Genomic DNA, 13359 nt, shown 5'->3' on the forward strand with positions numbered 1-13359 from the left:
TGTCTCACGGTCAGACGTGGAAGAAAGCTGCTAAAGTTCTGATGGAAATATGATCAAACCAAGACCGCGAGGACCCGATGCAGCTCCATGTTTTACTCTGACGGAAACTCAAGTCGTCCTGCGTCAACCAGTAAATGAACCAGTTTTCTTCTTTGTTGTTTGTCATGGCAAATATGAGAAACCATGGTACATGTTTCCACCAGGAAAGTAGTAGTCATCCAGTCGTCACACGGGGAAGAAAAGATGCATCAGTAATGGTTTTATAATGGCATCATGGCGTAATCCCCCCCCCAGATGATTTTTATCACTGGGTTTTCTACAAAACAGGAGAGCAAACAAAATTCCAGATTTGCAGGTTAGCCGGGCAACCTTTAGTATGTTTACGTGGTGTTCAGTAACAAATTGAGTTACTGACTTCTAGTATAAATGTAAACAAGTAGACAAGTAAACAAGTCTTTATAAGTAGCTCCATCTAACTTTCTTACCTTTAAATGTGCTTCTGACTCATTTTAATGAGACAGTGATTTTTAGTTTGTACATTCCTGGAGGTGTCATTGCCCTTGAACATCCCAAACTTTTTTTCCCAGCCTGGAAGAACTTGCTAGCAACTGGATATCAATGCTGGCAGTTTTGGACACATACCATGGCCGATTCGGCAACAAAACAAACAAACAAAAAAAAAGAACAGAGCAAGAGACAAGAAACCATCAGGCTGATTTTTACTGGCTGGAGAGATCTCAGAGAAGAGATGGGATGTAAGGCGGATGCTGAGCTAACCTTTGTTAGAGGGCACCACAGTGAGAAAATCTGCCAAGGTTCAGTAGTGTGGCTTTAAAGGAGGACTAACACACCCAGACAATGTGTTGGGAGTTAAATGACTTCTTAACTTTACGACCTTGTAACTTCTTTTCTCCTTTGACCCAGAAGTGGAAGAAAAAGCCATTAACAGCAGAGAATAACCACAAAGATTAGCATATATCTCAGTGTGTTTAGTTCAATTTACAGCACATGCAAAGGTATTAACTGAGGAACATCTTTGAGTGTCTCATGAGAGGAGTTCTTAAAGGACGGGAGGGATATTGCTGCTCTGATGGCATTCAGTAGGTTGTTGATTTACTTTGGAACTAAAACCGAGGCCAGTCTGGACCGAGACTCCTTTATGTGTCGGGACGGTACCAGAGGACATTCCTGAGATAACGCAGAGATTGCTGAGTCGCTGAGAGTAAGCAGCATCAGCAACTAAAATTTGATTTGTGCAGCCATGAGCAGCCTAAACACCAGACATGCTGCTGGTAGGCGAGCGGTACCGTATCTAAGGCTTAGATGAGCCGTGGCCCGGCAGCGGGACGGTCAGACACAGACGTTAGGGAGCAAATTTGGTTTTATTTGATGAATCAAGTTGACTTAACATTTTCAAAAAGTCTTCGGGGGAAACAAACCAGCATCTACAACGATGTCTTTTGGCAAATAAATACAAGAAGAGGGGATCTGTAATCAGTCTGTGACCACAGCAGCTCAGTGGTGTATAAAAATCACACAAACAAACAAAGAAAACCAGATGATCTGATAAACAAAGGTTTATCATCAGCATCTGATCCATACCACACATCCACACCATTTATCCTCTTTCACTGCTATAGCAGAAAGTTCGAATAAAAAAAAGTCTTTTGGATATTTATTTATTTATTATCTTTTTTTTTTGGAAAAACAAAACAGTATGAAGAAAATCTATTGATTTTAGCCAAAACATAATGACCTTTACTTTTCAAATTCTCTTGATGATTAAATCCAGACAAGCGAGGCTGAACTAATTAGCTGTTCTGGGATTTTTTTTAACCTTTATTTTACCAGGCAAAACATTAAGAACAAATCTTATTTACAGTGCATTTTTCTTTCTGTCCTCTAAGTGCCAGAAAGCACAAGGACAGAAAGAAAAATACCTAAAACAATGATGCACATGAATTTCAAATTATGTGCAAAAAAAACGTTTTATTTTTTATTTTTATTGTTAGAAAAGCAGGTTGCTGATGGATGGCTGTTCGTTTGGATGCTTGCTGATGATGAGCAGCTGGTTGCGTTTAAATTCTCAGCTCAATCTCAGCTCTGTCTCTCGGGACCTTCAGTGAGGACATGACCCCCTAACCCTGTCCTGGACTAACCCCTCCCACCTCCAAAACACACACACAAACTGGAAGCCCTCGAGGCGCAGCGGCGTCACCATCAGAGCTCATTTGCATTCTGCAGAGCAGGATGTAGGCCATACCACGCCACAAACAAACAGAATCCACCACTGACCCTTGACCCGGTGGCCCCCTCCCTGGCCCCAGGTCTCCCCTCATCCTACAGATGAGCTGGGCTGATGCATTCCCCAGGGGTGGGGCTTTGTTCGGCAGGAAGGCGGCCGTCCACATAGACAAGGACGTCTACTTTTTTGTGGTTGCAGAACAAGTTGAAGAAGTCTTGAGGAAGTGAGTTTAAATGTTGGAAGAAAAGAAAAAATCTTAACCTTCACATAAAGACAAAGATCACGCTCCACTGAGGTGGTTTCTGCAGGTTTTGAAGGTAAAACGATGGAGCATTTCCTCTTGTTAAACAGACACTTTATATCTGCAAAACAGAGGGTGAAGCTGCGGGAAGGGACTGGGACTGAGCCTGGCAGAGGTTAAAATGATGTGAAAAACCAGCAAACAGTAAACACTGTGTCTTCCCAGATTTAAAATCCCAGATATTCCCAGAGATAAGACTTTAAAAACACGAGGTCCCCCAATAAAGAGACATTAGGAATAGACGTCTCCTGAACTGCCTGCACTAAAACCTCTGACTCTGTTCTGCTTGACTTTAACAGAGCTGACCTTTGCAGGGACGATGTTCACACATTGTTCTATGACCTGATAGAGGTTCAGAGCTGCAGCTGCATCATTTCAGAGATACATTTTCATTTATCCTGAAGGCGTTTGTTTTTCTTTAAGGCAAGTCTGAAACGTTTTTTTGTTTGTGCTATGTGCCATCTTCATTCATTCTTCACCGGTAAAATGCATACTGGTGTTTGCACATCTTAACAGATCTCCCAAAGTAAATGCACCTTGTGGTTGCAGAGTATACTAATCTCATTACAGGTTTGCAATTTTTGAGCAGAGACAAAAAAAAGGCTCAAAGCAATAAAGCATGTCCTGTAAAGGTTCATGTGGATGTCCACCACAGTTGTTTTTTTTTACTCCTTTGGGGTTTATTCCTGTTGGCGTAACTACTTCTTCTACTGAACTACAACCAATAGCAATGGAGTCTGTGCTGCTCCCCCTCTTTGGTGAGATTATTCACATCAGACTTGTAACAGACAAGAATCTTAAGACCTCACTGTCTAATTACTGACTTTGTATCCAGATGAACTTTCGTCATAGATGTGTCTTTAGCGGTGATAGTCACTGGTTGCTAAGCTGAAGATGGGTGAAGTTATTATGGGCTGTCTGTAAGCGCCTTGCGGAGCAGAGTGACACAGAATGAAAGCCAGCGTCAGGCATGGTTGTGAAAAAAAATAAAAAAGAAGCCAAGCCCGGGTGTGTGCACTCCCAACGGCTTGTGGGCTACAGCATGCACTGCAGCAACACAGAGCAGCATAAGCATGTGGTTACACCCAGCTCCATCTCACACAGGGCTGTGGTAGGCGGCCATTTTGGTAAAACCCATGTCGGTCTGAGCTGAGGGTTTCACTACCACACCCTTCCTCTCTCTGTACTGCAACCCCCTCCCTCCTAAAACTACCAGACAAATCCCATTTCACAGCATCTGAATACAAGGCGCATGTCTGCCTGCAGGTTCGCTGATGGTGCCGTAAACAGACCGACCGGATGAGCCCAGGAGTTTTACTGCAAGGTATCATCGTGTGAAAGCCCCTGCTTCGTCTAATGCAAAGTCATGGCTACAGCCATGGATGAGAGGAAGAGGGAAGAGAGGAAAGTATAGGAGGTACAAAATGACACTCACCTACAGATGACCAACGGAGGCAGGAGCACATCACAGAGCCATGGAAAAGAGAAAAAAGCACAGTCAGTCAAACTGAGCACAACATAAGAGATATTCAACTGCAGCGTGAAGCCTCGGCTCCCAAAGTGGACGTTTAGAGGGTTTGCAGCAACATGAAAAATAGCTTCATTTAACTTTAATTGAAATGATCCTCATTAGACACGTGTAAGAGTTAGTGCTCTCATCAGTGGTTTCACGGCTCGTCTTTATTTCTCTTCGGAAAGTGTCGACTTTAGTCGGATCCAGAGCTGGTTCAGAGCTGGTTCACTTCATTTCATTTCATTCTTTGTTTTTTATTTTATTTTTTTATTCTATGCTATTTATTTATTTATATGCTAAAAATACAGTAAAACTTCTGACCATTAAAACTGTCTCAAAAGTGCCAAAAAGACAGGGGAATGTTTCTAATAAAACCTCAGCGTGGCTTTTAGTCCTAATCCAAGAGATCAAATAGCAAGTTTGAATGTGGACGTGAGGCTGAAGCAGCGGTATCATCCAGGTCATTATTCTACTCATATCTTCTGCTAGCTACTAGTTAAATCATGCTAGTTAGCTTTTATCTACCAAAGGGTGTATGTCTGTGAACATAAACCATCTCCCTGCACCGTGGTCCTACACCAGAACGAGCTCCTACCTGCAGACACTCACAGAGACAAACCAGCTAAAGTTAAACCAGCATCGAAACGTCACTGCATCAGCAGAACATGGTTGAAGTTGATTAAAAATGGACATATTAGCATAGAAGGTTGTTTCGAGAAGCGTTCAGAACGTCATTTTTAACATGAGTTTTATCTAAATGTCTACATCCAGTCTCCCAGCAGCAGATGGACGAGTCTCTGTCTCGGTGCTGGTTTTATGCTTTACCTGTGCTTGGCTTAAGTGACGAGGCAGAGTGGGCCTGTGAAATTCCAGACTGTCTCATTAAAGAGCAGTAATTGCTTTTTGAACAGCAGCTCATAAACAGGGCCCACAGCCCCAGCTCTTTCTAAAAGGCATAAAGGGAAGTGCGGGGGGAGGCAGAGAGGAAAGCAGGGGGTAAGGTGGGTGTTTGGACACACCACATACTTCCATCATTTAACTCCAGTTTCTCATCAGTTTTTGTTTCTTATTGATCAGCACCTGCGTGGAGCTTCGCTGCAGAAGTTTGCCTCCAGTTTGTGGTTTCAGCTGCCTAAACACCATTTTAAACTGGCTAGTACCCACACATACCCCCCACACATTCACATATACACACACACACACACACACACACACACACACACACACACACACACACACACACACACACACACACACACACACACACGTACATGTGCAGGAATGATTAATCATGCATACAGAGTGCAGGCACCCACACAGATTATCTACTAACATTTCAACACAAAGAGCTAAATCGGCCATGACTTTATGTTTTCTGCAGAGAGGTTGTGACCCCCCAGAGCTGTATGCCCAATTTTTTTCTTTGATATCTATACTTTTTTGTCTCACAGAGCCCTGCTGGCATCGATCTTTATGCACTTAACCAGAAGCTTGTAGGCAGGCCTTCATTGCACCACCTAATGAGCTAACAAGGATGAAACTTTCCCAGATATATTTGTTTTTCACCTGTTAATTGCCTTCTCCTGCAACCCCACAGCTTGTGTAATGATGCCAGTTAGCAAGCCGCTCTTCCCGTGCTAATGATGATTCCGGCAATGACATCGGCATGTCGGCTAAATTTGAAGAATTGCTCTCTGGAGTGGATGAGTTTGAGTTTGGGGGAAAAATATTACAGTTGAAACTTTGAGGTGGAGAAATCCCTCAGTGGGTTTCACTTTCACATGGTGATTAATCACTTAAGAAGATTGTGCCACCCACCCCGCCGGCATCGGCCCCCTCCCTTCCCAGGCGCTGATGCTCATAACAGGATTGGTCTGGCTAATGTCTCCCCCGCTTAACATATTTCAAACCCTGGCTGCAAAGTGGCACGTTTTCATCTGAAAAGACAGATGAGGCGCTAAGACAAAAGACAGATGATGGGTCATGACTTTCCCTCCTTCTTTCGGTTGGGGGGGTGGCCGGCTTTCCTCGCTGCATAGCTTCTTCTGTGTATTCAGAGCGAGCTGGCAGGGGTCCCCACTTTCTCTGCAACTAAAGGGATTAGCTGTAATTGGGACAAAAGCGCAGTCCTCAACCTCTTTTCGCCCCCGGGGCCTCCATCTTTAGCAGGCCGCTAAATACAGTCAGCTTCTCTGCAGGGATCTTATCCTGCAGACTCGGGGCGTGCAGACAGGCTAAAAGATCATATGATAATCTTTTGTCTTTGGGGGGTCCACGATCTAAATCACCTCCCATGAAACTCGTATGATCACATGATCATCTATGGATGCGGTTGGCTGGATACAAAGCCTAAAACTTCCCTTTCATTTTGTTCCCAAAGTTTTGACCAGAAGAGGTGATTCATGTCTTTGCAGCAGTGACGTTTATGGATTTTTAGTCGGCTGAACAGACCGAGTCTTTCCACCTTGTATCCAGCCAAAACCGCTTTTTCATCTTTGTTTAGAGTTAAATACGAGGCAAGAGCAGAATGTGGAAGACCACATCTTTTATTTCTTATGTAGCTACTAATACCTAGGACTGGTTATTTTACATGCATATTAAGGTAAATCATCTTACTGAGACTCTGATTGAGATCATTTTGTATCTTTTACACCTGATTTTAGCTGTGAAAACAGAACCAGAACCAACTCACACCGACGCTGAAAAACAAGATTTCCTGAAACAGAATAAAATCTAGACTGTGAGAAACATCTTACAACACTTATTCTAAGCCCTTTTTGTTAGTTAAGCCTGCCAATGCTTCTTCCACTGTTGTTCCTTTCTCACTTTAAGAAACTAGGCAGCACGGTAATGGAAAGGTTGGCAGTTTGATTCCCGCGTCATCCTGACCGCAATCAGCTGGTGGTTGGCACGGTCGATCCTGGTAGCTTCCCACCACCACTGTGGTAATGTGGAGTTAATGAATTCAAGGAAAAACACGCTGGGCGGCAAAAAAAGTAAAAAAAAAAGTTTTTAAAAAAGTGCTGTATAAATCTAATCTAGTTTATTTGTCTCGTGTTTAAGAAAAACTATTATTAGATGTTCTTCAATTTATGAAGATCATCTTGTTTTTAGGTCTGTTCTCTCAACAGCAGAAAGAAACACTGAAAGAAGCGTGGACAGGATGGTTTTAAGGGTTTTATACTTAAGAAGGGACTTGAAATGGGTTTTCTCAACTTGTTAAGATATTTCTCACTTGTCTGACTTCGTAAGGACTTATACTCTGAATCTTCTCCAGCTGTGTGTTTTTTCTTCATAGCTCATGTTTGCTGAATGAAATGTTTGAAACAAGATGCCAAAGATGAACTTTTGCCCTTCTGTAATTGCAGAGGAAAAAATAAAAAGAATTAAAGTGCACTCTTGGCTAAAAGGTGAAGAGCAAGGGGCAAAACAGGAGTCCTATATTTCTCCTACCTGCCGCTCACCCCCAGAGAGAACCATTAACCAGTACAAAAGTCAGGCTTACTGGGCCGACTTTATGGCTGCCAGATGGAACAAGAGGGGCTTGGGCTGCCTGTGAACTAGCCTCTACCGCTGTAAAACACTGACCAGTTGACCCTGGAACCGTATAAACCTGACGTCTACGACAACGAGGCTCCAACCACCTCGTGCTGGTCGAGCCACCTGAAGAGTCCTAATCACCAGTGCTCAGTCACAAAGTCTTCAGCGTCTGATGGGACATCTTGAAACGTAAGTTCATAAAAGCTGATGAAGCTGGTATCCTGTGACCGCATCACCAGGAGCTCCCAGTCCAGCCACAGCTGATAGAGACGCATACTGGACGAAGACTTGCATCTGAAGGATCTTTTCTGGGTGTCACAGAAGGTTCGTGACCCTTTGCAAACCCCCGAAGAAATGGCCAAAGCGACCTCCTGACTAACTTTATGGTCTGAATCACTGTAGAAACAGTCAGAAAAAAACAAAAAAAAACAAAAGGGGGGGCAGAGTATCTAAGGGGGTGGAGAGTCTGGGGCGTCTGGCTTTTACAGATACAGTCTCACTCTGAAAACACTATCTTGAGAAGTAATCAGTGGAGGGACACTTAAAGGACTTAATAGCTCCAAATGTCCTCTAATGGCCAGAAGCCGTAGCCCCCCTCCACGTCTTCAGTTGTAACGGTTGTTGACGGGGTCATCAGGGAGGGGTCAGGTTGAGTAACAGGCCCACGGACAGTTGTGGCTTCATCCAGTTCAACCAACACGGCAAGGAGCTCTGAGGTTAAGACTGAAGAGCGTAGAAAGAAGTTGCGGTTTTAAAAGCAGGCTGAGCGTGCAAATGAGGAAACTGTGGTTTGTTGGCTTATATGTGATCCGGCTAATTGAGAGAAAGTGATTCACCCCCAACCTGCGGAGCAGCAGCAACCATCTCAATTTCCCTCCTGTCCTCTCACATCTGGAAAGCAGGACTGGTTTCCTTGCCATTCCCGAAGCATGCGCAACACACACACACACACACAGACGAACTGACGTCATACAGATCGCTCTGCCTGATGGGAAGCATATGAGCTGAGAAAGGAACACTGGAGGAAGGAGGTGTTGCCACAGAACAGAGAAGCTATCAGCCAGAAATCCACTACAACTCACTTCTTCCATTACTTTTTCTCTTTGACGTACAAGCTGCGCCTGCTTTCAGACGACTGGACACTGGGCTCTTCGCTTGGCCGCAGACTAATCTCAGCCTCTAAACCAATTAAGAGTTTCTTCTGTCAGTTTAAATAAGGAACTCAACATCTGCTCCTCTCCACGTCTGTCCAAGTCTGAAGCTTATACCAGTCGGTGCATCCTAAAGGCAGCAATCTTTGGCTTTGAATGCAAAACTTTGCTCCAAATTTATTTGGAAAACAAAGCTGGGAGGGGGATGTTGAAGAACTCGCCTTGGCTCCTGCAGGACGATGTGCTGCCTGAACCCCCCGCTGTTCACTGGCGCAATCTCCCCATAGCTGCACCGATATCCGAGCCAAAGCAAACCCCCTCTCTGTTTGGGTATTTACCCCTGCCACAGCCATCACTTCTCCAGCAGCCAAAATGGTTCCACGTAGGAAAGAAGAAAATTGGACTGGATGTGCTCTACATGAGGGGATGTGGGAGGAGGCTGTTGGCAAAAGTTGCACCTGATCTGTTAGTGATTATTCTTCATTACAAGCTCTAACCTAGAAAATAAATTCTCCTTTTTAACGCTTTCCTGTTCCTTGTTTCATTCTTTTGTTTGTGTTTTTGGTTTCCACCTGGTGCACACCTGCCACCAGGTAGGAGCCGAGGGAGCTCGAGCAGCAGTAAACAACAACCACCCACCGTACGGTGAGAAGAAAACAACAACAAGACGAATCGGATTAAAGTAGTGAGCAGAGCGCGGCGACGCTGGAAAATGAATTGTGCGTACTTTGCAGTTGGTATATAAGCCCTTTCGTGCTGAGGGGCGATTACCTCGTTTGCATTGCCGGTAATCTGAAAAGCAGCTTGGAGAGAGTTTTTTAAAGACGCAGCAGCGGTGGCAGCCTGTCCTCTCTCCCCCCTGACCGGCGAGGGCTGGCCGGCCTCACAAGGCTGCCAACAAAAACCACAGACGTGTTAAATAAAAACAACACAGAATTTACCCAAAGTAGAAGTAGAAGTAGGCCATCCCAACCAAACTGCTGCACCCATAATGGCTTTTTACAAAGATGCATTAGTGGTGCTCACATGTTGTTGACAGACTGAATATCTCAATCAGAGGATGAAATAAATGAGCTATTTGAGTTGTTGGCAGCTGTTTTTGTGTGGATTCCAACACTGCAGGCTGCAGAAGATCACTGCTCCGAGCAGGTGCCGCTTTGTTTCCCAGCCTCTTCTCTCCATGAGAACAGAGACAAAACCACATCTGAATCTATGCAAGATGAAATGGACGACCAGGAGAGAGAGCAGAAAAGCTTCAGACTACAGTGATTGCTGCATGCGCTGAAGCCGACAGGAGAGGTTAGCAGAGTGATAGGAACGCCTGCATGTATGTGAAGCAGCTGCATGGCTAGCTTTTCAGAATATTTCTAACCAAAATCATCACTATTGGATCACTGCATGAAGATATTATAAAAGCTGCATGCACTGAATTACATTTCTTTTCTCCTTGGCAGCTGCTTCATATCATAGCTGACAGGAAAACACCACTCTAATAATTCAGCCACCATCATGAAAACTTCCGCGGAGGGGAGGAGGACTAGAGGGAGGGTATGGTTGAGGCCTACATCTGGATAATTGGGAATGACAGGTCCTGGATCATCCTTCGCAACAACAGCTCCTAAACATGGTGGCAGTGTGTGTGTTTCGTGGGTCAGAGCGGTTTAACAGGAAGTAGCTGCAGCAACTTACTGAAACATGGACCGTTCCCTGTCCAGGGATCCCAACTCTGGACCTCTTGTGCCAGTTTTTTCCATGTTTCCCTGCTGCAACACACCTGGTTCAAATAAAATGGTTCTCTCATTGTTTGTTGTTAAGTTCTGCACAAGCCTCTTAATGAGTCATAATTAGAGTCAGGTGTGACATGGAAAACCTGCAGGAGACTGGCTCAAGAGGTCCAGAGTCAGTGATTCCTGGTCCATGTATTCCACCAGGACTCTGGGGAGGATCTATGACTCCATCAGAGCTGTTGTCTCTGATTCTTAGTCCAGTTCTTGTGTCATTTGGCTTCTTGACAGCCACGTTTCCATGGAGACCATTTCTGATGAGGCTTCGGTCAACAGTAGATGGATCAGCTGAAGGTCCAGATGCATCTCTCCGGTCCTGGTTCAGGTCTTTGCTGGATCTCAGATTCTGTCCATGTTCTGTAGACAGTTTTTAGTCCTGACTCTTCTTTTGTCCTCCACGTGTCCAGTTTCTGCCTCCCTCCATGCTGAGATAAGCCAGGTTTCCAGCTAACAGCTGGGAATCACCTCGTTGCTGCTGAAATCCTCTTTCTGTCTGTCAGACTGTCTGATCTTTGCTGCTTTTACAAATTAAACTAAAGAAATCAGAACAAATGTGTCTTTGTGACAGGCTGCTGGTAACTAAGCTGTCGGTTATGTGTCAACACAAAACTGGTTCATCCCTCAATTTAGGAGCTTTTTATTCTGCTTGAATGATCCAAAGGTCGGTGTTTAGTGACTTTAACTATATACACATCCTGACACTCTTCAATCTGGCTGAAAGGAAGAGAAAAATAAAGAAAGGAGAAGACTGTATAATAGTTTATTAAACTTCATATGCATGTAGCTTTCAAGATTACTTCTGCTTTCTTTGCACACAACAGAAGTGCTTTGGTAATGAAATTAATACCTTGTTGTAGGGCTGGGCAATATATCGGAATACTCGATGTATACCAGGAACTTTTATGTGCGATATATAAAACGTTGATATCGATGTGTGGCGGGGTTCTTCGCCAACCAATAAAACAGGCAAGTCGCTTGTCAGTTTGTGGTGGATTTATTGTGCCCGTGGCTCCCAAACGGTGCTCAGCAGTGCAAGAAATGTCCAAAAACTCCAGTGCCAATTATATTTACATATTTACAAAAAGAAAAAATAAGAAAAATAACAAACATACAACTTTTGTCTCTCTCTAGACCAGCCAAAAATAATCCAACCTTTTGTCTCCGCTCAATCCTTCCAGTTGCCAGCAATGCAACTCAATCAATGACTCTCCTCAGGCTTCCCTTTAAATACTCTAAGCCCCGCCCCTTATGCTTAATAATCCTTAATTTCTACAAATAAATCACTTTAGTTAAGTTCTTATTATGTTTCCACATAAATAAAATAATTACAAAAATAACACAAATTCTACACATTCGTTTCGAAGATTCACATTAATCACAGTAGTAGAAACAGCAAAATAATAAATGGTTTTTAAAAATAAAAATGTTTGGCGCAAACCGGGGTGCTCACGTGGTCGTGACGTCACTTCCGGATGTCGGCCAGGTCGGCTACTTAACAGTGGGTTGGATATGGCCTCGGGTTTGACCAAAGCCACAGCAGTGACAGGAAGAGGACGGTAAGTAACCAGCAAACGCCATATAATCAATCAGCCTTGCAAAATATTAAGTGTGCACCCTTAATAAGTCGCTACGTGAGGCAGACTGTATTCCTGTGTGGTTTACTGTTGTCATATGACTGTCGGACTTTGGCGGGAGTTTGTCCCCGGGGAACTGACTAGGCGAGTATGTGTGTGTGTGTGTGTGTGTGTGTCTGTGTGCGCGTTTATGGACTCAGTAGGGACAGCTGTCAGTGACGAGACGGCTTCGTCACATTATCCCTCTCTTCCCCAAGGTTGGCAATGTTCGGCAACCGTGACAGATAGTCTGCTACGACATTGGATTTTCCAGATCGATGGCGGATGTGGAACTTGAAAGGCTGCAGTGAGAGGTACCACCGTGTAAGCCGGCTATTATTGTCCTTCATTGAACTAATCCAGGTAAGAGCACGATGATCAGTCTCTAGATCAAATTCTCTGCCCAACAGGTAATAGCGCAGACTTTCTAATGCCCATTTTATTGCCAGTCCTTCTTTTTCAATGACAGAGTATCTGGTCTCACGGGGAAGTAGCTTCCTGCTCAGATACAGGATGGGTTGTTCAGCTCCTTCCTCACCCTGGGCCAGGACTGCTCCGATTCCCACGGCTGATGCATCCACTTGCACCAGGAACTTCTTGTTAAAGTCGGGGCTGCGCAGGACCGGAGATGAACACAGCTGTCCCTTAAGGGCTCTGAAGGCTTCCTCACATTCCTCATTCCAGGCCACAGGGTTCTTCTGGTCTTTGGTGGTAAGTGCTGTAAGTGGGGCAGCGATGGTTGCGAACTGCGGTACAAAACGGCGATACCAGCCAGCCAAACCCAGGAAGGAACGAACCTCCTTTTTGGTCCGTGGTTGCGGGCAGTTAAGGATGGCCTCCACTTTGTCCACCTGTGGCCGTACCTCTCCTCGTCCCAGCTGGTATCCCAAGTATTGAACCTCTTGTTTAGCCCACTCACACTTGGCAATATTTAAAGTCAGCCCGGCCTGCTGAATGGCTCCCAGGACTCTCCTCAGATGTTTGATGTGCTCTTCCCAGGTGTTGCTAAAGATGACCACATCATCCAAATAGGCAGCACTGAAGTCTTCATACCCCTGGAGGACCCTGTCCATCAGTCTCTGGAAGGTTGCGGGGGCTCCATGGAGGCCAAACGGCATGACTGTGAACTGAAAGAGGCCAGCAGGTGTGCGAAAAGCTGTATAGGGTCGGCAGGAGGGCTCCAAAGGTACTTGCCAGTATCCTTTGCACATA

At 44.7% G+C, this 13359-nt stretch overlaps 1 protein-coding gene across 1 annotated transcript in view; it reads right to left on the bottom strand.

Moving 5' to 3' along the window:
- skia (v-ski avian sarcoma viral oncogene homolog a) overlaps positions 1-13359 on the bottom strand; it is an 84718-nt gene that overhangs the window by 43616 nt on the left and 27743 nt on the right. The gene's annotated exons all lie outside the window — the stretch shown is intronic.

The sequence above is a fragment of the Melanotaenia boesemani genome, chromosome 13 (genome assembly GCF_017639745.1).
Source record: "Melanotaenia boesemani isolate fMelBoe1 chromosome 13, fMelBoe1.pri, whole genome shotgun sequence".
NCBI classification, from domain to species: Eukaryota; Metazoa; Chordata; class Actinopteri; order Atheriniformes; family Melanotaeniidae; genus Melanotaenia; species Melanotaenia boesemani.